A 25,714-nucleotide genomic window follows, 5' to 3' on the forward strand; every position below is an offset into this window, starting at 1 on the left:
TATATTTTTGATAAATACTATTTGAGCTAATAACTTATGTATTTTGGCACAATAAAATTAATTTCACTTTGAATGGAAACATTTTCTCATTTTTGCCTTGTCTCTATGTATGTAGGATTGCTTCCACTTCTTTATCCACCGCTGAAGACTTTGTATGAGTTGAAACACGTTGGGTTGATTTGGTGGATATGCAATCTATTTTAAATGTTCATACCTTGTATTCCTGTTACCTGTATGTTCAGCAAGAACATTTTACAGATTAAGACGTTAACTGTATAGACCATATATATATTTTTTAATATTGTTCAATGAAGATTTTTCATTTTTTTATATATTCCAATTGTGTGATTTCTTTTGCTGCAACAAAGTCCCATGGGAGATATCTTTCCAATGGTTTACTAGGGACGGAGCAGCTAACTCTCCCATGATACAATTGCCATTCATTTGTCTTAGTATCTGTATATGTATACGTGACCATGTTCTTTGCTGACCCAGTTTGACCATGTTTGCCACACATGATTCCCTTCAAATAATTTATGTATTTTGTCTCAGTGATACGTTTGCAGTTTTAACACCAGCTATTTGCCCTTTTACAAAGCTGTTAGTTGCCTTAAGTTGCTACCACAGCTCACATTCCAAAGTTTTTAAGTGGCAGACCTAATTTAAAGCTGACAGATACTGCTAATTAGCAATCAACCTAATATAATTCACCTTCGCTGCTTTGTATGTAAGTGTATGTTGCTTCAAGGTTAAATCATTATTTTCAGTATTTGCTCATATCATATCATCATCCTTATAATTTCCATATATCTATAGCTACGGTATATATCTATATTCTCCTAGTGTCCACAATTCTACAGTACATCACATCTATCTATTGCTACCGTATCTATCTACGTATATACTGTACCTCCCTGTGTACAGAACACTACTACATTTCTGCACTAAATTATCTATCTATCTATCTATCTATCTATCTATCTATCTATCTATCTATCTATCTATCTATCTATCTATTCAATCTCATGTATAAAGTAATCATTGAACTTACTTGTTACCTATTTTTCTTTATATAGAGAAATCCTGATCTTCCACATTACAGATTTTAATCTTATAAAAAGTAATGAAAAATGTTTGCAAAAGCTAAAGCTTGTTTGAAAAGCACTAATGTTAAAGCTGGACTTCCGGCACAAAAAAACTTCCAACAAATGCAGTTTTGTATTCAATAAAAATCCTTAAATGTATTTTAAATGCAGCTTGTGTAATCACTTGAACTTGACTTGGTATCAGTTTCTTGCAATCCTCTGTACAGCAGATAGGGGAAAGAGTACCACCTGGGGCCAATCATGTGTACTGCATGCACATATGCTGACAGGAAGAGAGAGCGGAGTAATGACTTTATCAGTTAGCTGCTGCTCTATCACTGTCCAATAACAGGCTGAGGGTGGAGAGGTGACCTATCTATGTTACTAAACTACTTAACTGCAGCTGCATTTCAGGGGGAGAGGAAGTCAAGAGGAACATGGTTCCTTTATGGTTTCCTAGGTCACTTGGAAAGCTATGCTGCCGCCCCATGTGACTCTAGCAGCCATCTTGGGTCTGGCAGAGCCCAATTAAGGATGTCTGGATATGCACATTTGAACAAGGTCTCATAGTTGAGATCCTGACCACACCCTACTCCATTCTCCTATGCTTTACTATTGGCTTATAACTGTTATAGGCAGTCTCACCGACGAACGGCAAAGTGTCTGAGTTTGAAGAGCCAGGAAGGCTACTTAGATTGACAACCGGCAAACAAATTGATTTCTTTTTAACATTTGACAGTTGTTTTTGTTATTCTGTGTTATTGCCAGCAAAACAGTGGCTTAAAAAATGTCTGCTGCATCTGTCTGCAAGCAAAACTCTTTAATCTATGAAGTAGACATGTGATTGGTTTGTTACACTTACAGTAAGGCGCGGCAATGACCTCATTCCTCGGCACTGACCTCATTCTCCTTGCATAACTCCTCATCAATGAAAATTTGAACTAAAAAAAAGGTTTTATTACAATAAGCTAGTAGAAATCTGGAACAACATTTACAAAATGCAAAATAACTCTATATATATAGCAGACTGAGGAAGGGCAGGGATGGTGTTTAAAAGGTAAGTTCCCCTTTACCACAAAGCTGCCTATGCAAGTAAGGGGCACCTGTAGATTAAAACAAAGAGATGACATCATCCTGTCCTGCCATGTTGCTAGGACGTTGCTAAGACACTCCCAGGAAATACTGCTTACCCCCACCATTACAGGAGTGAGCTCTCAGACCACTACAAATGTGTGGTCCACTATCTCCTCTGATGCAGCATAGAGCTACTGAGACGGGGACAGAGATCGCAAGCAAAGGGGTTTGAATCGGCTGGCAGTGTCTTAGCAATGCCCTAACAACAGCATTATTTAACTTCAGCCAAAGTTGCATAATTTGTTTTTATCTACAGGTGTCCCTTTACCTGAATAGACAGTTTTTTTTGGTGAAATAACCCTTTAAACAAAGAAAGAGTTTCACAATGTACTTTAATGAGTGACATGACCTCCAGATCTTTGGAGGAACAGAAAAGCAATAAGAGGTAATGCATCTAGGTGCACAACATGACCTGGTAGTTAGTGAGGACACCTTCTAAGACCAGTTCTAAGACCAGTTCATAAATGCATTCATCAAAACACCACATTACAGTCGGTGGTGCTGCCTTCTAATGAGCAATGAATAATGAACAATACATTTCCAAAAGTAGCTTGAGATACAGTTTAATGAGAGTCACTATACTTTAATGACGAAGAATTAAATCTTTTATTTAAAGACAAAGCCTTCAAGTCAGAAAACCTCCTTTAAAATGGATGAAACACTCCTGCAATGGGTGGCAATTTTCCAAAGCAAAGCTGTTCAGTGACTGACAATGCAGCTAGTTCTCGATACTACTGTACAGAGTGCATTTAGGTAATGGGATCAATCAGTGAAAATGATATAATAGAGAAGAGAGATTTTCCTTCACTGATGAATCCACTTTACTTTGTTATTGAGGTCCCTTTGCCTGAGGTTCCTTGAAGCATCCTCTTCCACATATTTACTCTGTCTCCAAATAAATGGTAATCCTTGCAGCAATCAAGACAGCTTCCTGATGTTGGGTGATGATTACTAAAAGGAATTTCTTTCCTAAAGTTGGGTAGTGTCTAAGCACTGTTGCAAAGCATTATACGGTATCACAGAAGACAATTTTGACTCCTAACAAATGATTCTGAATGTGAGGCTCATAAGTGAATTGGGTCTGCTGTAGTATTTAAGATGTTGTACAGCTGATAGAAGGAAAACGTAAACCAAGCTTTTAGACAAAGCTTATCGGTTCCAGCGAATCTACATCTCTACCATCATCTGTGCTTAAAGGCTAAGGGAACTGAACAAAAGAACAAGGTCATGAGTGTAAGCAGCTAAATTATGTTTCTCTATGTTTACTGGGCCTTCTCATGATAAAATGTTGATCATTTTAATGAACTATGTGAGCCTTGGCATATGGCCACTGTTTCTTCGTATTATAAGAGGTCAGTTGAAGTTGTTGGGACATCTTATTAAGTTGTTTCACATGTGGCTCATTCTGGAGATACTCCAAATATGTCTTACTAGAAGAGGGCCTGTTAGACCCAAACATGCTACGACACTATATCTTCCAATCTGCCTGGGAATGATCTGGAATCCATAGGCAGAGTTTGAAAACAAACTAAAATCTGGTTTTGCCTGATCTTTTCTTATGGCCACTAGGAGAAGTTTTAGAAACCATTTCCATTTGTTTCTACTCTAAAGCAATTAAATTCCTTCAAATGACCAGCTTATGGTTGGTGTAAATATTGGCAACAGAAGACAGTAATCTGTCCAGAGCAGCATGTGTTACAGTAAATTAAATAAAGCTCAAAATATACGTCTAATTTTTGCATTGCCCTAACATAGAAAAAAAATCTAAAAATTAAAAATGTAAGTGCATAATATATTGGCCAACTAAAATTGTTGCCCTAGCTAATTAATGTTTTAAGCCAGCATGAATTTCAGTGGTTAATGAAGTATAGGCGACACCGTGGATTATTGGTTAGCACATATGCCACGCAGCATGGGAATTCTTGGTTTGAATCACAACCAGGACATACTAGGGTTGATTAACTAAAACTGGAGAGTGCAAAATCCAGTGCATGGTAGCCAACTAGCTTCTAACCTCAGCTTGTTTAATTAAATTTTGAAAAAAATTTAAATTAAAAAAAAAATCAACTGGAAGCTGATTGGTTTCTCTGCAGAACTGCACTACCTGCTGGACTCCACCTATCCTCCAATACTGTCCACCTATCTTCCAATACTGTCTGTCCCTCTCCACATTCATACAATGATTTCTTTCACCAGCAAAACAATGCTGCTGCCTTGATTCCCAAGAGCCTGCTTACAAACTCCGAAAAGGCTGTTTGGAGAGGAGTGTTCCTACCTCAATAGAAACTGAGCTCCAAGCAGCTGCCCCTGCAAAAATATTATAAGCCTGATGATGATGTTACAAGGGACTAATAAAAGCTGTTATTACCTGGACATGTTCCAAAAGGGGAAAGGGAGGTTTGGGGTCATGTGTGGAAAATGGACATACAAAGTTAAGAAGTAGTTCTGGGCAAAAATTCTATTAAAAACTCTATAAAATATTGTAACCATTCCAAATTCACACAATTCCTCATTTTATGTTAACCTGGACTCCTGTCACTAATGACAAGTCGAGCATAGGTCAGCAAAGACTCTCCAAGACAGTACCTTCTGAAGTATGTTCTGTGTAGCTTGCTCTCTCTCCTAAGCCCACTATACATGTCACAATCTGACATGTACTGCCTCCTTTAGATCAATCAATAATTATATAATGTAATAACTCAACTGACTATGTAAAAAATGCCTGGATAGTTAGGAAGGTCCTTATATTACACAGTTTTGTTAAATCTAAAGGAGATCACATTCTTAAGCATATGATGAGCTTTAGACTTTCAAGCTAAGGCTTTCTATATGTGAGAGACAGCAAAGAGCCTGAGCGTGCTTAGAAACTTCTCTCTGCATCATAACCAAGGGTTCCATGATCATATGCGCTACTGTTATGCATATTATAGAGGTTGTAAAAATGAACAAAGCATATCCTTCTAAAGTGCGTACTTGCCTTTTTCCAAAGCACTTGGTGCGGTCTGCTCTCTCATTCGTTTGCTATCTGCATAAGTCCCTTCTGAAGTCTATACTGACACTCAGCATTCCAGGAAGACAGCTTTGCCTCCCCCCCACCATGCAGAACACAGCAGATGATTGACAGCCTTAGCTGTGCATGTTTCCCTATGAGATTGTGTAGAGAGATGTGTGTTCATTCCCTCCACTCAGGTATCAGATTACACTCAGCTCCCTGCTCTATGCTGTACAGTGTGTGACATCAGATCTCCACCCCCTGCCTTCTACTAGGGAATTCTGTGTAAAATGTGTGCTTTATGAGGTTGTAGAGGGATGCAGATCAACAGACACAAATTATGTAGGATCTTTGTTTCGTTTCTGTGTATCACCTGTAGCCAGTCACTTCAATGGGTATATGTAAGGGTTTACAACCACTTTAAGGTTTCATTTTTACTTGACTGGAATGTGCCTTTAATTCTGAGTATTTTCATATATCACGTTACAGACCATTGGGTGAACCAACCCTCCAAGGAGTGATTTCACAGTGATTGGATCCATAGTTCAATAATCAATTCCAGCTAACCAACCACGACCCTGCAGTTTGATAACTCAACTGATAAGCATATTAGTTATTTATATAACGGCTGACTGTAGATTACAAGGGGGCCTATTTATAAAACAGCAAATGCTACAGCTGACATTTCTCATTGAAAATATTGACTTTTTGGGGTATTTGTAAGGCTGTGTAGAGTAATTTCCACATTTGTTTTTGTCAAGATTTGACTATAATTTAGCCTCATCAATTTTCTAAATAGATTTCACTCATTTATTTCTGCCTTGTTTTGTAGAGATAAGATTCCACCGTTAAATTGGCAAAACCCATTATTTTAATTGGACCAAATCTCAAATGGAACTTTGCTCAAGATGTAAATATTATATGCTTATTTGGACCATTTAACCAGATTTCACAGTTCTTGACTAACCTGTCTATCTTTCACCATAAAATACATTGCATGCGTGTCTCTCCAAAGTTCCACACCTGACTATGTCTTCCAACAAGTGATTCTGCAACTATACAGTACATGTCAACAGATCACTCTATGTCCAATAGGCATAATGATATTCTAAATTATATTGTCTACCTTCTAAAGCTGGCCCAAGATATCCAATGCAGATCAGACATGCAGCCTCAATCTAGCTGGCAACAGACCTTTCTTTAGACAGATAGCTCCATACATATGGAAATGTGGAGTGCCTATTTTCCATACACAAGGTTAATATCTTTTTATATCAGCCACCTCAATGGAGAATGATACGTTTGGAGCCAAGAACCAAGTGTAGGTTTTCACTGCATTTTAAGACATATTATTCATCATAAAATTCTTTATATATTGGGGAATCAATGATGATGTGACAGTATTATTTTTAAAGGGACCCTGTATCCAGACCATCCAAGCTACACTGTCGAGATCAAATCTTCCCATAGGTTTACCTTTGCATTTAACACAATTTATACATGTTATTTACCTATAAAAATCCTCAATTTTTTAAACATCGAAAATATCCAAGACCACTGCTGGGTAGAGCTGCACGATTCTGGCTAAAATGAGAATCACTTTTTTGCTTAGAATAAAGATCACGATTCTCGCGGCGCAGCATCATCTATAACATTATACAAAAAAATTGGGTTAACGTTACAGTTTAGTTTTTCCTTTATTAATTGAAGCATATTTTTTCCCAAAAGAATTGCGCTTGAAAGACCGCTGCGCAAATACAGTGTGACATGAAATATTACAACAACAGCCATTTTATTCTTTGGGTCTCTGCTAAGAAATATATATATATATATATATATATATATATCTTTATATATATATATAAAATGTTTGGAGGTTCTAAGTAATTTTCTAGCAAAAAATACTGATTTTAAATTGTACGCAACAAGTGTCAGAAAAAGTTTAGTCTTTAAGTGGTTAAACTGACCTAAATAAAAATAAAGTGATAAATGGTGGCGCCAGAGAATTGTGAGAGAATTATAAAAAATTAGTGAAGCTGCCCCTTTAGAAGTGGATAAACCACTCCAAAACCGTGGATAAATATAAATGAAAAGGTATGGCACTATCTCATATTAAACCTTCATCTTTCAAAATTTGTGGCAAATTCATAAACAACAAAAAAAAAATAACAAAAAAATGAATTATATATGAAAATAATCCAATTAAAATTACTTCATATACTTTCACAAAAAGGAAAAAAGTCCAGTCATCGTGAAAAAAAGACCAAGTAAAAACCTTCAAATGGTGCTCCACCACAATTTGTGCATAAACAATGCAAGCTCACCAGAACCTTGAATAGAAAAGTCTTATCAATAGATTGGATTTCTCTCAGTCAGTAGCGTGGATGGAAGCAATCCTTTTAAATTAGGATGTGCTATAAGTTAGCACCGACATGTACAGCTTGAGATAGATGTGCATGCTGTTCTATCAGCCATGGCGTGCGTTTCAAAACAAATGAGTTAGGAACCAGAAAATCCGGATATGACGTCAGTGGATAGCAGACATGCAGTCTCTATGCATTTTGTGTTACACACGTCATCAGGAAGCTGGCAAGCACATGTGCTGAATAATTGTCATTAATGTGGGTTGCTAGGATGCTGGTGGATGGATGCTGGCATCCTAGCAACCAGAGATGCATCCCTGACCCCATTCAACTGTCAGCCGGGAGATTCCCCAGCCAAACAGTTGAAAGTAAACAAAGGGGTAGGAATGCTCAAAGACATCATTGTCCAAATATGGCCATGGCCACATTTGAGTAATGACATCAGTTAGCATCTTTGCTCCTTTATATACTTTTACCTGTCACCTGGTAAATTACCTGGGAAATCTCCCAGCTGGCAGCTGAATGGGCCGAGCATGTCTCATTTGTAGATAGGATGCTGTTGGCTGCAGAGCCAACAGTGTCCTAGCTAGCAAGGGACTAAACGTGTACTGAGGATGGAATGTCCACGGTATGGACACTCTGGCCTCAGTGACACCCCCTTCCATGTAAACAGTTTCCTTCACCTGTTCTGACAAGTTCATTGTACATACATTTGTTGCGGTGACATGGAGGAGAGAGGGAATTCTGAAGAATGTTTATGACAATCTATGACACTCTTTATGAATTCCCCATACTGCATCAGACAACAGTTACTTAGGCTGAGTAAATGTCTAATGTATGAACCCTGTTGTGAATGTGAACTGTTTCTTGAAGTAAAGATGTTTTCTGTTAACATGCTACCTGACATTTGGCACACATGTAACACATGAGGCTGACACACAGGCCAGTACATCCAGTGTTTTCACTCATACTATGATCCAGGGAGCATCCAGGAAGCAAGTTTCTCTTATTGCAGCTCTTCCATTTCCACTGTATACTGGGTCTCTTTAAAGTGTAAATACACTTTTACATAAGCCAACTGAAATCACAAGCCTCAGGTGATAATTTCAAAGCAAATCTTTTCATGTAAACTGTACCTCTTCAGCTGCAACCGTCTGCTTCAGGGCCCTCTGAAGTACTATTTTCAGTTTCGAGAGGGTGGAGACCTCACTCCGCAGAACAAAGCAGAGAGTGGGGTGTAATCTGAGACCTGAGTGCTTTCCACAGGAGGGAAGGGACACACCCAATTTTGATCTCAATGGGAAACATGCATAGTCAGCAAAGTGAGGCTTTCAATTATATCCTAAGTGCTGTAAGAAGTGACAAATGCAGATTGCAGTGGAAAGGGAGGGTTAACAGAATCCAAACTAGGTGTTATTGAGTGAAAGTTTGCATTTCCAAGGTGGATTACCAGTTTAACTTTCCACAGAGAGAACAGACTAAGTTTCCTTCACAACAAAGTCAAAATTCTAGTTTTGGCGGTCCACCACAAACTTGTAAAGTGGTCCACTATAATTAAAACATGATTCTGTCTCTGACATCTGTCTCTGACATGCTGAGCCTAAGAAAACCAATGTTTAGTACTTCTAGTAGAGCAGACATGTCAAGTCAGAGGGGCAATTATGGCCTTAGCAACCTTTAACCCTGAACACACCACAAAGGTAAGTTCAACCAGATGAAAGAGACTCAAAAACACTGTTTTGTGGACATCCTGATGCCCCACTTCCATGTGGATTTTCAATACCACGGACAGGACCTGGGCCCTTGACAGTATGACCTGCCATGTTTCCGACAAGTTATGGGGTGAAATTCTTCCGTGAAATTATTCTGACACACCAGGGCTGCTTTTAACAATTGATGTAACTTCAAACTGTGGTTGGTTCTATCCTCTTGCACGATTTCCCTGACCTTGAGAGACAGCAGTCCATCTACAGTACTTAAAGATCCTTCAGTCATCCATCCACATTACTCTAGTCAGGTTGTCCTACTCAGCCCTTTCCATCTCTGCTGCTACGTCAAGCCTTTCAGTGCATAATGCAAAATGCCAAAATAAGTGGGTCCTAAAAATCCTTAATGTTCCAGGAAGTGTGTTTCTGGCTTGATGACCAGGTGAAATAAAGGGGGATAAAAGCCTAAAAAAAGAAACTAATGCAGCCACCATATCTAAGGATTAGTAAGCTGCAATATTTTACATTTTTAATTTTGAGTTTAATACTGCTTTAACTATCTTGTAAAAGAAAGGACTTCCACTGGGAGGTGCAGGATTAACCCTCTTGCTTCCTCTCTAGGGCATTAATGATCAGTTCTGCCTGCTGATCGGGTGGGATCCCATCTGATCATATTAGGCCCCACAATCTGTTTGCCCAATTAGCCGAGGACTGATTGACGATGTGTACTTGCATAGTTAATGGGAGAGGAATCCTGCACACATCTAGTGGGTCATTATACCAGGTGCCTATTTAGCTCCACTCCCATCACCATTGACTGACATAGTCATTCCTAGCTGATTCGTAAATGGCAAGGGTAACAAAATGGGTAATCGGCCGAATGACTATGCAAAGGGTAACTCTAGCTTGCAGTTCACTAACCAGGTGCAAATTTGGAAGCAATAACGCAAAACAGGTTCAGAATGGTCAAAAACATGCATATACTTTAGTTTAATGAAAGCTGTACAAACGTGGACTCTTCACAGCAATGTCTTTGTGACCCAAGTACGAGTAACATGTGACTGCTTAGAATAGTCTCTAGACATTTTAACAAAAGAGAGTCAAAGTGAGTATCACTACTTCAGTAAAACAGTACACAATAAAGCTTGTGATTATCTTCTTAGACAGCATGCCTCACAGAGAAGTGAAGGGCAGCTTAAACAGCTGGAGGGATCCAAGGCCCAAGGATGAAGCACCACCCCACCGAAATTGCAGTACTCTGGCAGTTATCTGTCAAGGGGCTCCCCAAGTAGCTGGGTCTTTTGGAAAAACTGTGTGCTATTAGGCTGTTTCTGTTAGTGGAGGGTCCCCTCACCTGGCCGCAGATCACTTGCTCAGCTGCCTCTGCGTCATCAGATGTGGCCTCTCTGAGCTGCTGAGGGAGGGAAGCTGAAGAACTTATCTTCCCTTGGCGAACTCCGGGAGTTGTGAGAAAAGGGATTGTATCTGAGCATGGTGGGTAAATGGGCAATCCGTTACACTTTTACCATTCACCATTTTTCACCATACTCACATGCCCATGTCCTCACACACAAGTCCCTTTATGTGGCACTCCTAAGACAGGTAGAACAACATAAACGGATAGAACAATGACGCAGCCTTACTAGGAGATTCTTCAATATTGGCTCTGACTTTTGACCAATTAGCGCACAGCACAGAAAAATCTTGACTGTACTATCGCCAGATTAAAAGAGTAAAGTAATTTCTGTAAGGGGGCTTTACAAACAGAAAGTGCCTAAACAAGAGACTTCGTGGAAAGATCACTAGGTTCTTTTACTTGTTCAAAGATTTTATTAAAAGGTTTTAATACAACAGAAGCACACCAGTTATTGAGAAGGCAAATCTCCACATGGAGAGGATGAGCTGCCACAGATCAACAGGATATCCAGCAAAGTAAGTTTGATTTTCTAATAGAGTGGGGGTTGTAAAAATAAGGTTATTTAAAGAAAGCATCCGCCAAATATGAAAAAGGGGAATAGGCTTAGGGACTTTGACGTCTAGAAGTCAGTAACCGCTAAGCAGAATGGAGGGCGGAGGCGAGTAAAAGAGATGGAGAAGAGAAAGGTCAGAAGGAAAAAGAAAAAGGGAAGGGGGCATCCTAGAGGTCATATGGGTCATGACTTGCAGACCAAATGGCATCATCGGTTGGTGTCCAAAAATGTCAGGGTTTGAGTAGTAAAGAGTTAAATTTTAACTATGATCCACCCAAGGTTGCCAGATTCTTGTGTGCTTGCACATTCTGTCTTGCAGGGTTTCTTCAATCTTGGTATAGACCATGGCATTGTGTAACTCTATTATTTGGAGACAAAGTGAAGGCATCCTCTAGGCTCTTGCTATCACTTGGAAGATGTGGTCGTATGTTTAGCAGGGCAAAAAATATCTGGTTGGATCTCAATATTGAACAACTGTGAGAGGAGGCTAAAAATTTCGGCTCAGAATACGTTAACAGGGACAAGTCCGCCAAATATGAAGATGGGTTCCCAGGCCCCTGCCATCATAGAAGCAAGTTGCAGGATAGTTAGGACATATTTAGCCATCCTTGCCTGGACGAAATACCACTGTGATAGGACTTTATAGGTGGTTTCAAGAGCAGATATATTCTGTAAGGCAGTATGCCTGGCTTGCCAATCTTCCATCCAGTCCTCTGCCTCCAGCGTTGAACCCAGATCAGAAGACCAACAATCAACATATGCTGGAGGGGACATAGAGGATTTGGAGAGCAAATATAAATACAACTTAGAGATCACTCCCCTAGTGTGGTGGTCAGAACAGCAGAAGGGCTCAAATATAGTAATCTGGTCCAGATCATCAGATAAGTGTACTATAGAAATGTTTACCTAAAGGTAATCAAACACCTCTGAGTTTGGCACTTTTTTTGCTCCTGTAAAACTGGGAATGGTTTAAATCCCAAAAAGGTGACCGGCCCAGTTAATTGCAGGTGAGTTCAATGATAGAAGAAGGAAGGGGAGACGTACGTGGGATAAAATGCCAGGTGACGCAAAAAAGAAAGCAATGGAGTGTGGGGAGATACAAGCCCAGAGGTTCATTTCAACTTACCCAAAAAGTCAGGAAATGAAGGGTACCTTGGTTGGAAAACACCTTATGTTTTGGCCAACATAATAACAATGATAATAGTAATAAAAAGGTTTAAAATGTATTTTCAAAAAGAAAAATCTGTTGCTGTAACAGCTTAAAATGTGTTAGCTGGAGTTAGGCTCCTTTCACACATCACTTAGCAGGATTGAATGCGTGTTTTGCTGCAAATCTCATACGTTTTGTCGCACAACAGTCGTGACATAGTCATGCCGCCATTTGAAATAGGATTTCATTTGTTTGTCAAATACTTAAAGCCATTGTAAACTTTTCCTTATATGAGATGCCAGGGCAGCTCCATTAGGTGTGTTTGAGAATTTCCTCCTGCATTACAAGAAGGGGTTCTCACATCACCAGATTACTAGCAAACAAAAGTGCGATGATGCACTACAACAATGGCTGAATGGAAAATGTGGAAAATGTAAGCAGTGATCTGGTATGCTATGCTCCATGTATGTTTTGTCGCACAACAGTCGTGACATAGTCATGCCACATTTGGGGTGCCATTCAGGATGACATTGCGCATTTTGCCGCCATTTGAAATAGGATTTCATTTGTTTGTCAAATACTTAAAGCCATTGTAAACTCCCAAGTGTTTTTGTTGTCTTAACCAGGTCTATGTTGCTTGTTTGCATTATCTTGTAATGATGGGCTCACATGTTGTAGTGTCATGGCTAATCGATTCCCCTATGTCCATGTATTCATTCTCCTAGCTTGTCCCTATTCATTAAAGGGACAGGAAACTTCTTATTCCGGTCACACTTTGTCCAATCCATGCCCTGCCATTTACTTGTGTTGCATCACAAATGTGGGAGTGCTAACGTGATGAACGACTGCATGGTGATCTGCATGACAGATTTACTGACAAGGTCAATAGGGGAGAATCAGAAAAACATTACATAGTTAGTCTGGTTGAAAAAAGTCAATCTAGTTCAACCAATAAAATAGACTGCATCATATACAATATGTCATTTTCTATTGTGCCCATAATTTCACTTTAAAGGTTAGATTTAGGAATTCGATTCAGGTTTACTGTTTAGTGTAGTGAATGGGAAAATGTTAAGGGCTAGGATAAGGTTAAAAAGAAATTCCAGGCAAAAAGCGAAATTAACTAGTAAGGTGCTAATGGCTACTAACGCTATTCAGAAATACAACTGTGCTAAGGTTCACTCAATTTACCTTAATCCAAGTTTCTGTTACCCTCTGCAGGAAGAATCTAGCAAACGCCTCAAATGGTCACTGGTAACACTGGAAACATACACCCAACAGGATGCGTTGAGTACATTCCTCTCGATCTGCTTTCTGTACCACCAATCACATTCAGTCTTTGGAGACAGGTTTTAGCTGTTCTATCGGTACTGGCATTTTTTTTAAGTCAAGATTTCCTTATATGAGATGCCAGGGCAGCTCCATTAGGTGTGTTTGAGAATTTCCTCCTGCATTACAAGAAGGGGTTCTCACATCACCAGATTACTAGCAAACAAAAGTGCGGTGATGCACTACAACAATGGCTGAATGGAAAATGTGGAAAATGTAAGCAGTGATCTGGTATGCTATGCTCCATGTATGAATTATAGCACTAAATTTGTAACGTGAAGTTTGGGGCCAGGTTCATAATTATAGTAATCTACTCAGAATTCCATTACTTTTTGGACTGTAAACATTTCTTGTAAACTGCTGGTAGATTGCCTTTGTTGCGGACCATACCATTATTGTTGGAGCTTACACTTAAAGTGTTACTAAACCCAGGAGCCTGCATTCACTATGTCTGATCTCCCACAGTACACACAGGGCAGCCATCAGAAATTCCTGGGCCCCTTACATAGCTTTAGGCCTGCCCCCCCCCCCCCCCCCCCCAGAAGCCTGACCACCAACATTCCCCAGGGCTTGCCAACGGGCCATCCCACCGAATCCAAAGACTGGCCACCACCCCTCTCAGTCCTGTATATATGTCAGCCCCCCTCACACCTGTATATATGTCAGTGTCTCACCCCCCACACACCTGTATATATGTCAGCGTCTCACCCCCACACACCTGTATATATGTCAGCCCCCTCACACCTGTATATATGTCAGCGTCTCACCCCCCACACACCTGTATATATGTCAGTGTCTCACCCCCCACACACCTGTATATATGTCAGCCCCCCACACACCTGTATATATGTCAGCCCCCTCACACCTGTATATATGTCAGGGTCTCACCCCCCACACACCTGTATATATGTCAGCCCCCCTCACACCTGTATATATGTCAGCGTCTCACCCCCCACACACCTGTATATATGTCAGCCCCCTCACACCTGTATATATGTCAGTGCCCCCCCCCCCCACACACCTGTATATATGTCAGTGCCCTCCCCCCACACACCTGTATATATGTCAGCATCTCACCCCCACACACCTGTATATATGTCAGCCCCCTCACACCTGTATATATGTCAGCGTCTCACCCCCCACACACCTGTATATATGTCAGTCCCCCACACCTGTATATATGTCAGCGTCTCACCCCCCACACACCTGTATATATATCAGCCCCCCTCATACCTGTATATATTTCAGCGCCCCCCCCACACACCTGTATATATGTCAGTGCCCTCCCCCCACACATCTGTATATATGAGCCCCCCTCACACCTGTATATATGTCAGCCCCCCCACACCTGTATATATGTCAGCCCCCCCCACACACACCTGTATATATGTCAGCCCCCCCACACACACACCTGTATATATGTCAGCCCCCCTCACACCTGTATATATGTCAGCCCCCCCACACACACCTGTATATATGTCAGCCCCCCTCACACCTGTATATATGTCAGCCCCCCCCCACACACACCTGTATATATGTCAGCCCCCCCCACACACACCTGTATATATGTCAGCCCCCCTCACACACCTGTATATATGTCACCCCCCCTCACACCTGTATATATGCCAGTCCACCCCCCACACACAGACACCTGTATATATGGCAGCCCCTCACATACACAAATCTGTTAACACACAAGGCTCTGGCCCCTTCCTGTACAAAAACAGCCCCCTCCCTTTCCCTCACAGCCCCTACTTGTAAAGAAGGTCTTCCTACCTAGTCTCAGCTCGTTTTCACAAAGCTGACATGTTGCTGAGAGTACAAATAACACGAGGGGTGCACATGCACATAGTAGCCAGAGGTGGCAGTAAAGAGCTCGATGTCTGAGCTCAATGAGAGGAAAACAGCAGAGGCTGTGAAATCGCACAGCACGGATCCCCCACGGATCCTGCCTTCTTCTGGCCTGGGCGGGCCCCTTGGGCCCCAGGGCCCCTTACAGTTGTGATGGCTGTACCCTCCTGATAACGGCCCTGAGTACAGAGAACATGGAAATGCAATTAATTTAGTAAATATAAACTACTAAATACCTTTTCTCATCAGCAGAATATAGCAGTCTTGTGATTTCTATCAGTGTCTGGTTAAAGCTTGTAGGGGGAGTTTTCATACTGTACTGGCTGTCCTATCAGGATGCAGGACCCCTGACCCTCTGTCTGGACAGTGCTGATTGGCCCTGTGCTGATCACACCCTTCCAAGAAAAAAAAAAAAAAAAAAAAAAAACCTCTAGCAATACACACCAAACTGAGCATGTGCAGCCTGACTCCATTTACTTTGTCTTATCCAGCCATATTTTGGGGCAATCCAAGGAGATGATCAGAGAAGACAGGATGAAACTGCCTTTTTTAAACAATTCGGAGGATTAACCCCTTAGGTTCCACAGTGAGTATAAAACACATGCTTTACTGCATATACAGACTGATTTTACTGTTGTGGGTTTAGTAACACTTTAAAGAACAATGGGCTCCATTCACTAAAGCAGATCGCATGAGGTATTTAGGTGATCTGACACATTTTTCACACATATCACATGTGATGCCGATAATGTAAATTCCCTTTATGCAATATTTACCTAAAAAAACAAAAACGCTTGGTAAATACCTTATAAAATCATGTTAAAGTCAGTTCACTAAAGGAAATAAATAAATGCATGTGGTAAATAAGTAGTGGTCCAGGCATGCGGTATTTAAGGAATGTAAAAATATAATAGCCAATTTGGAGTAGTCTCTACCTTTTTGGCTCAGTAATCTCTCTGCACAGAAACTGAAATATGGATAAAAACACAGAAACATTGAAGTTAATTTACTAAAGGCAAATAGACTGTGCACTTTGCATGTGCATTTGCTCCAGAGCTTAGTAAATTAGGTAAAGCTTCACTTTACAAAGAAAATACCCAATCAAATGCAAGGAAAATAAAAAAAAAAAAAAAAAAAAAAGAATTTTTGCTTGCATGATTGAATGATGCTAGTCAGCAGAGCTTCCTCTCATTTACTAAGCTCTGGAGCAACTGCACTTGCGAAGCGCACAGTCTATTTATCTTTAGTAAATCAACCCGATTACGTGTAGTGAAATATATTTATTTTCTTCTGTCATTTCACCAGATTTTCAGAGACTTTTTTTGTGTTAATACAAGCCTATACATCGTTTGCTGCATAAACCTCCCAATCACTTCAAACGTAATACAACGTACATGCATATTAAAATGGTCTAATCTCTTGGTAAAGCATATGTCATATGTAGTGAGACTATTTTACTTTATATTTTTGGAGATATCTTTGGCGAAAAACTTGTGTCATCAATTGGAAGGATTGGCAGATGGATATCAGAGTGACACTTTCAAGAACATCATAAAAAGATGACAAAAAAAAAAGCCCGATACGGCCTGCATCGGATTATTAGACGCATAAACAGTAAGTGTTGTTATTCTGGAAGAGCCCTGGCTTATGTTAAGTGGTCACTTTTGATAGAAATGCAGCTTAAAGAAAATCTTTAATTTGAAGTGAGTCTATGTTCCAATGAATGATTCCCCATTCTGGTGTGCGATTATGTCCAACCACCGCTTCTCCATTCCAGTAAGTGATTCTTCCTCCAGACGGACAAATCTGTGTTCCAACGACAGATTCCATCAACAAGTGTCTCTCCACAACTCATTGAGTGATCCTGCATTCCAGTAAGTGATTTTTTTTTTGTTCCGCCGAATGATTCTAGCACACATTAAAGGATTGTACTTTACGCTAATTCCTCCAATACATGTTTTTGCCATCCAGTGCTTGGCTCTATGTTCCAGTGAGTGACTCCGCAGTTCGATGAGTGCTTGATTCGACAGCCCGGAGAATAATTCATCTGTTCAATAAGTCCTTTTACCTTCCACAGAGTGAGCCGAACATCTCTTGAGTGGCACTGACTCTAAATGAGCAACGTTTTTTTTTCTTAATGCTGTGAGATAGGTTACCGTCCAGTAATTGACTCAAACTACGAATCTTGAGTGACAGTGATTTTAATAAGTGACGCTGCTGGCCAATGGGTTCTAGGCTTGGCTCTATATTACGGCCTAATCTTGACAACTCATAATTGCATTTACTGAATCAAACTACCTGTTAATGTGTCCAGGATGATATGGTGAGATGGCTATACATAAACCACATTACTTTGGGCGTGTTTTTTTTTTTTTGGTGACTGCGGTCAGGCAAGTGACCTTACTGGGTTAACCAAGATACAGGCTCTTATAATTTAATGACAGGGTTAGAGGAAATGTTTCCTAGATTGTCAGCTTCTCTGTACACATTTAGCAGCTGAGTCTTTTATCTAGCAAATTAATCCAACTACTGTCCACGGAGTCGGCAATGAATTATTTTTCTCCAGCTGTGAAGATAAATTGGCAGCTGTGTCACCTGGCTTTGTTTTAGCTTTCTCTAGATCACACTGTTAGAGATAACAAGAGTGGGTTGATCTAGTTTCTTTTCATCCTTGATATCAATGAATAAAATAATACAACTCCCTAAATTAAATGTTGGGACCACATATAGGGGCTGATGATTTTGTTTCTTTTACAAATGCCACACACTGCACAGGTAGTCACATCTCGGGGTTCCAGAACACCAGAATACGTCTTTGTTGGGTCCCAGAACAATCACACAACAATCACATCTTGGGGATCTAGAACACCAGAATATTTCTTTGTTGGATCCCAGAACAATCACACAATAATCACATCTTGGGGTTCTAGAACACCAGAATATTTCTTTGTTGGGTCCCAGAACAATCACACCACAATCCCATCTTTGGGGTTCCAGAACACCAGACTATTTCTTTGTTGGGTCCCAGAACAATCACACAACAATCACATATTGGGGTTCCAGAACACCAGACTATTTCTTTGTTGGGTCCCAGAACAAACACACAACAATCACATATTGGGGTTCCAGAACACCAAAATATTTCTTTGTTGGGTCCCAGAACAATCACAACCCAATCCCATCTTTGGGGTTCCAGAACTCCAGAATAGTTCTTTGCTGGGTCTCAGAACAATCATGCACAACAATGGTTAAGAGTCATAATTTTAAAATGGTTGAGCACTACAGCTGTATGGAAAATTACAAACACTTGTATACCCAACATTTCACCCCAACATTCACCCTAACTGTTAAAATGCAATTAAAATTAACTTTTAAAAGTCATTTTAAAATTAAGTCTTAAAATAATTTAAAATGAACTCTTAAATGTAATTAATGTAAATTCTTAAAATGTACTTTTAAATCAAAATTAAAATCAACTTTTAAATTAAAATAAAATGTAATTAATTCACCATTATCACCTAACTTTAAACCTTAACTTATCACATAACATAAAAACCCCTAACTGTTAACCTTAACCACTCAACCTTTGACCCTAATCCAAAACTAATATTCAGCACTAATAAACTCCTGAATAGCCACACTTACCTTAGCGGGCCTGGAACTCTTAACACCAAAAGACATTACTCCTCGCTGAAATCTCTGTGCCAAAAACGACTGATCTGACCATTACAAAAATAACCTGTTTTTTGTGTTGGGAACATTGTCATTCCATGTAAAGCTCACCAATGACAGGTTCCCTTTAATTAGATCTGCAATGCCCACTGGATAAGTGTGATCTGACAACCAGGTATATTTTCAATGCATAAAACCTCTTCCTGAGTTCCAGACATAAATAACCAAGACGTATGTTGTTAACCTTAAATAAGCGAATGAGTTGAGCCGTATATGTCATAAAATCGCATGGGTGCATTATCAATGCATGAGCCTGGACATTTGGAATTTGTGGGGGGGGGGATAAAAAAGGAGCATTATGCCGTGAGACACTCTGCCACTGGACATTCTTACAAGAAAGACCATCTTCTGATGAACAGATGACTGACCACTCAGTAAAGAGAGAGCCTCTGCATCAAAGTAGATGGCCATACTGGGAGACAGGCTTCCTCCCATAACCAGAGGCCAACTGGCCTGTACAGGGCTGTCTGTAATCAATTATGTATAATGTGGACTCCCAGAGAAGAGAAGAGCAGGAATAAGACCCATATGAGATAGATAGATAGATAGATAGATAGATAGATAGATAGATAGATAGATAGATAGATAGATAGATAGATAGATAGATAGATAGATAGATAGATAGATAGATAAAAAGAGAAATTTTTGAAAAAAGGCATATGTTAATAAAAATTTCTTAAGGAACCCATCAATATGTATACACACAGTTCTCCTATACACACTCACTCTTCATCTTATTAATTTCTATAGAAACAAAGATTAGACTTAAATAATATGGTTTCTATTAACACTGTAATACTTATACGGTCTAATGCACCTACATATATATTTCAATCACAGCGTGCATTACGGAATATATATTCTGCATTTTGTTTACTTGTATGCCCAGCCATATATCCCATGCATGCACATTATGTACCCACTGCATGCCTATGCAGGCATATACCGGTCTCGTGCCCCTTACCTTGTTATACTGTCTTTTTTCCCCAGATGTTTAGTTATTTTTTTTTTAGGGGTCTGGGGTAAAAGCTGGTCACCGATTCTCTTCTAGAAGACCACCTGCCGTGGACATTATTCCACAGGGGAGGAGCCTGGCAGACAAGCCCCACCTCCTGCGCTTTGTTGCCACTGTCCAAGGATGTACAATTAACACTGGCCTTTTGTCAACAAGGCAGTAGTCCACGTCTGTGTGCAGAGCTGGGTACAAATCGGTTTCTTTTTCTTTTTTTGAGTGGTATAATATGGTCAATGGGTATGGCAGTCCTTTTGATTTGGTGATCAGTGTGGCACGGTGCAAACAGTCCGACAATTCAAAATGTTTTTTCTTTTCTTTTTTAATTCTTGGCTTCCGACAAGCCAACCGACTGCAGATGTTTCGGTAATATTCTTTTTTTTTTCCCCCACCGAAACTCCAATTTTTATAGATTCTCAGTCTCCTAAGCTTGTATTAGCTGCCAGGCGTTTCGTGGTAAACACTCCTTTTTGATTTGGCATGTTTGTATTTGGTGGGCCTTGCCATGGGTCAGTAGGCTTCCCACTTCATATGCTTTCCATATTCGTCGCCGCTGCTGGATTCTCACCAAGCACGAGACTGGCGGCGATCCTGCAAGCTGTGTTTTTTTTTTTTTTCTTCTTTTCTCGATTCACTGCTAGCCGCAGGATGGATGGAAGACGGTCGTTCTGCACGATGCACTGGGGGGGGGGGGGGGGGTGCTGGATCCTTCTGGCCTGACCGTGTTCAAGTCCTTTCTGGCACGCTAGCCATTGCGGGATTGCTGGTAGTCAGGGATGAAGGCAAAGGGGGGGGTGTCAGTGGTTGCTTGTCTGAATTAAACTCGCATGGGATTCGTACATCCCCCACCTGTCAGAGGATATTAACCCTCTTGTCTACTCTTCTTTTACTGCTAGCTTAACCTGACGGCTTTCGATAAATAGTCACTGATGACCATCCAAAAGCCTCCTATCCCCAGGTGGCCCGGTCGCTGTCCAGGGTGCTAGCGAAGCTGTTTTGAGATTCTTGAAGCACCTGCTAGGTAGCCAATGCTGGTTGGTCAATGGCCACTTGTATCCGAAGGTCTGATAGCAGCAGCAGCAATCTTTGCATCCATCCTACTTAGCATGATCAGCAGCACAGGAAAGCGATCACTAGCCACAGCTAGGAAAACAGAAGCCAGCCCCCTTGTTTTCTGCTCTTAGGAAGATTGTAGACACCCCTCTGTGATCTCATTATTTGTCCTGTCCTCTCTTCATATCTGTTTTTTTTTTTCGCTCCCTGTGCTGGCTATCTGAGATCTGGCTTCGTCCTCTCCATCTTTAACCTCCTGATCCTGTGCGTCGCCGGCAGTCGGTCTATTGTGCGGCGCTGGGCAGCTGTCTCGGCTATGCCCCGGCGTCTATGGTTGGCGGTCTCTGGCTACCTGTCCGTCTCTTCTCCTCTGCCCCAGCATTCCTCTAGAAGACAGATCAGGCTGGATGTCTCTTTTTTTTCTTGCCAGGATCTGATGCTCTCTCTCTCTCTGCTCCTCTTCTTTGCTATTTTTTTATCCCACGTAAAGAAATAACAAAGAAAATAAATGAGAGATTGTGGGGCTGTTTCAGTCTCCCTGCCCCTCCTCCGTCTCTCCCTCCCTTGCTCTCTCTCTCTCTCTCTCTCTCTCCTTCCCTCCCCCTCACTCCTTTTAACCCTCTCTCACATTCAGATTGCTTCACCTATCTGTGTCTCTTTCATCTCAGTTGCCTTTTGTGTTGTCAGTGTTGGTACCTGGCATCCCAGACCCCCTGAGCTGCCACCCTGGATGTGTGTGTGTGTTATTGTACCACCCCCCCAATATTTCCACAGCCCCCCTCCACCTTCCCTGTCCCCCTCTCACTCCATCCATCTCTCCCAATCTCCACCCTCTGCTCCCTCCTCTCCTCCTTCTCTCGCTCACTCCATCTTTCTCCAGCTTCATCCACCTCTCCTCCTCTCTCTGTACAAACATTTCTGTCTCACTCCATCTTTTCTCCCCTCCCCTCTGTCATCCCTCTTCTAGCAATCTCCCGTCCTCGCTCCATACATGTGTGTATACATATACAGTACATATACGTACATACACCATACATATATATGGCAATCTCCCATCCTCGCTCCATACATGTGTGTATACATATACAGTACATATATGTACATACACCATACATATATATAGCAATCTCCCGTCCTCTCTCCATACATGTGTGTACACATATACAGTACATATACGTACATACACCATACATATATATAGCAATCTCCCGTCCTCGCTCCATACATGTGTGTATGCATATACAGTACATATATACGTACATACACCATACATATATATAGCAATCTCCCGTCCTCGCTCCATACATGTGTGTATACATATACAGTACATATACGTACATACACCATACATATATATAGCAATCTCCCATCCTCGCTCCATACATGTGTGTATACATATACAGTACATATACGTACATACACCATACATATATATATATAGTAATCTCCCGTCCTCGCTCAATACATGTGTGTGAAAAATATACAGTACATATATATAGCAATCTCTGGTCCTCGCTCCATGCATGTGTGTGTATACATATACAGTACATATATACATACACCATACATATACATATATAGCAATCTCCCGTCCTCACTCCATACATGTGTGTATAAATATACAGTACATATATACATACACCATACACATATATATACATACATATACATATATTCAATTTGGATTCGTACGAAATACGAATTTTCGTTAGGTTCATTAACTTTTCGTAACAATTACGAATGTTCGTTATGATGAATTTATCATTATGAGGGGCTCCCACCATCCCTGTGCTGTGCTGACTTCCTGGGTTTTTAACTTTTAGGTTCGTTAACTTTTCGTAACAATTACGAATGTTCGTTATGATGAATTTATCGTTATGAGGGGTTCCCACCATCCCTGTGCAGAGTTCCCAGGTCTGTACCGCCACTGTGCCCATTAAGAGGGGTTCCCACCATCCCTGTGCAGAGTTCCCAGGTCTGTACACCCGCTGTGCCCATTATGAGGGGTTTCCACCATCCCTGTGCAGAGTTCCCAGGTCTGTACACCCGCTGTGCCCATTATGAGGGGTTCCCACCATCCCCTGTGCAGAGTTCCCAGGTCTGTACACCTGCTGTGTCCATTTTGGGGGGTTCCCACTATCCCTGTGCTGATTTCCCAGGTCTGTACACCCACTGTGCCCATTATGAGGGGTTTCCACCATCCCTGTGCCGAATTCATGGGTCTGTACACCCACTGTGGGCATTATGAGGGGTTTCCACCATACCTGTGCAGAGTTCCTGGGTCTGTACACCCGCTGTGCCCATTATGAGGGGTTCCCACCATCCCTGTCCAGAGTTCACAGGTCTGTACACCCGCTGTGTCCATTATGGGGGTTCCCACCATCCCTGTGCTGAGTTCCCAGGTCTGTACACCCACTGTGCCCATTATGAGGGGTTTCCACCATCCCTATGCTGAGTTCCCAGGTCTGTACACCCACTGTGCCCATTATGAGGGGATTCCACCATCCCTGTGCCGAGTTCCTGGGTCTGTACACCCTCTGTGCCCATTATGAGGGGTTTCCACCATCCCTATGCTGAGTTCCCAGGTCTGTACACCCACTGTGCCCATTATGCGGGGTTTCCACCATCCCTATGCTGAGTTCCCAGGTCTGTACACCCACTGTGCTCATTATGAGGGGTTTCCACCATCCCTGTGCAGAGTTCCCAGGTCTGTACACCCGCTGTGTCCATTATGGGGGGATCCCACTATCCCTGTGCTGATTTCCCAGGTCTGTACACCCACTGTGCCCATTATGAGGGGTTTCCACCGTCACTGTGCCGAATTCCTGGGTCTGTACACCCACTGTGCCCATTTTGAGGGGTTTCCACCATCCCTGTGCAGAGTTCCTGGGTCTGTACACCCGCTGTGCCCATTATGAGGGGTTCCCACCATCCCTGTCCAGAGTTCACAGGTCTGTACACCCGCTGTGTCCATTATGGGGGGTTCCCACCATCCCTGTGCCGAGTTCCTGGGTCTGTACACCCTCTGTGCCCATTATGAGGGGTTTCCACCATCCCTATGCTGAGTTCCCAGGTCTGTACACCCACTTTGCCCATTATGAGGGGTTTCCACCATCCCTATGCTGAGTTCCCAGGTCTGTACACCCACTGTGTCCATTATGAGGGGTTTCCACCATCCCTATGCCGAGTTCCCGGGTCTGTACACCCACTATGCCCATTATGGGGGTTTCCACCATGTTCTGAGTTCCCGGGTCTGAGTGTACACCCGCTGTGCCCATTATGAGGGGTTTCCACCATCCCTGTGCTGAGTTCCCGGATCTGTACACACGCTGTGCCCATTATGAGGGGTTCCCACCATCCCTGTGCTGTGCTGACTTCCTGGGTTTTTAACTTTTAGGTTCATTAACTTTTTGTAACAATTACGAATGTTCGTTATGATGAATTTATCATTATGAGGGGCTCCCACCATCCCTGTGCTGTGCTGACTTCCTGGGGGTTTTAACTTCATCATAACGGATTATCGTAATTAACGAACATTCTTATTTTGTCCGATTCTGTTTTAACGGAATTTGGATCCGAAGTTCGTAAACGAAATTTCGTATTTCGTGCAAAATTCGTACAGTATGCATAAAAATTTGTATTTCAGATCCCCACGAATGTACAAATTTCCGTTTCGTACGAAACTAATCGCACATGTCTAATATAGAGAGCAATCTCCCATCCTCACTGCATACATGTGCGTACATATAAGTACATATACATACATATACCATACATACAGTATCTCACAAAAGTAAGTACACCCCTCACAATTTTGTAAATATTTTATTCTATCTTTTCATGTGACAGTACTGAAGAAATTACACTTTGCTACAATGTAAAGTAGTGAGTGTACAGCTTGTATAACAGTGTAAATTTGCTGTCCCCTCAAAATAACTCAACACACAGCCATTAATGTCTAAACCACTGGCAACAAAAGTTGGGCCCAATTAGCTATTTTTCCTCCCCAGTGTCATGTGACTCGTTAGTGTTACAAGGTCTCAGGTGTGAATGGGGAGCAGGTGTGTTACATTTGGTGTTATCGCTCTCACTCTCTCATACTGGTCACTGGAAGTTCAACATGGCACCTCATGGCAAAGAACTCTCTGAGGATCTGAAAAAAAGAATTGTTGCTCTACATAAAGATGGCCTAGGCTATAAGAAAATTGCCAAGACCCTAAAACTGATCTGCAGCACGGGGGCCAAGACCATACAGCGGCTTAACAAGACAGGTTCCACTCAGAACAGGCCTCACCATGGCTGACGAAAGAAGTTGAGTGCACATGCTCAGCATCATT

General features: G+C 41.5%; 1 protein-coding gene across 6 annotated transcripts in view; it reads right to left on the reverse strand.

Moving 5' to 3' along the window:
* ADGRL1 (adhesion G protein-coupled receptor L1) overlaps positions 1-22,162 on the reverse strand; it is a 631,260-nt gene extending 609,098 nt beyond the window's left edge. For 4 of the 6 annotated variants that reach the window (XM_073622454.1, XM_073622447.1, XM_073622448.1 and 1 more), the window contains exon 1: positions 20,277-22,160. The gene's annotated coding sequence lies outside the window, so the exon portion shown is untranslated. Of the gene's footprint in view, positions 1-20,276 lie in introns of all 6 variants that reach the window. The other 2 variants (XM_073622453.1, XM_073622449.1) reach the window with 2 other exon arrangements.
* Between the last annotated feature and the right edge of the window lie 3,552 nt (positions 22,163-25,714).

This window comes from Aquarana catesbeiana, linkage group LG03, assembly GCF_042186555.1.
Source record: "Aquarana catesbeiana isolate 2022-GZ linkage group LG03, ASM4218655v1, whole genome shotgun sequence".
NCBI lineage: Eukaryota > Metazoa > Chordata > Amphibia > Anura > Ranidae > Aquarana > Aquarana catesbeiana.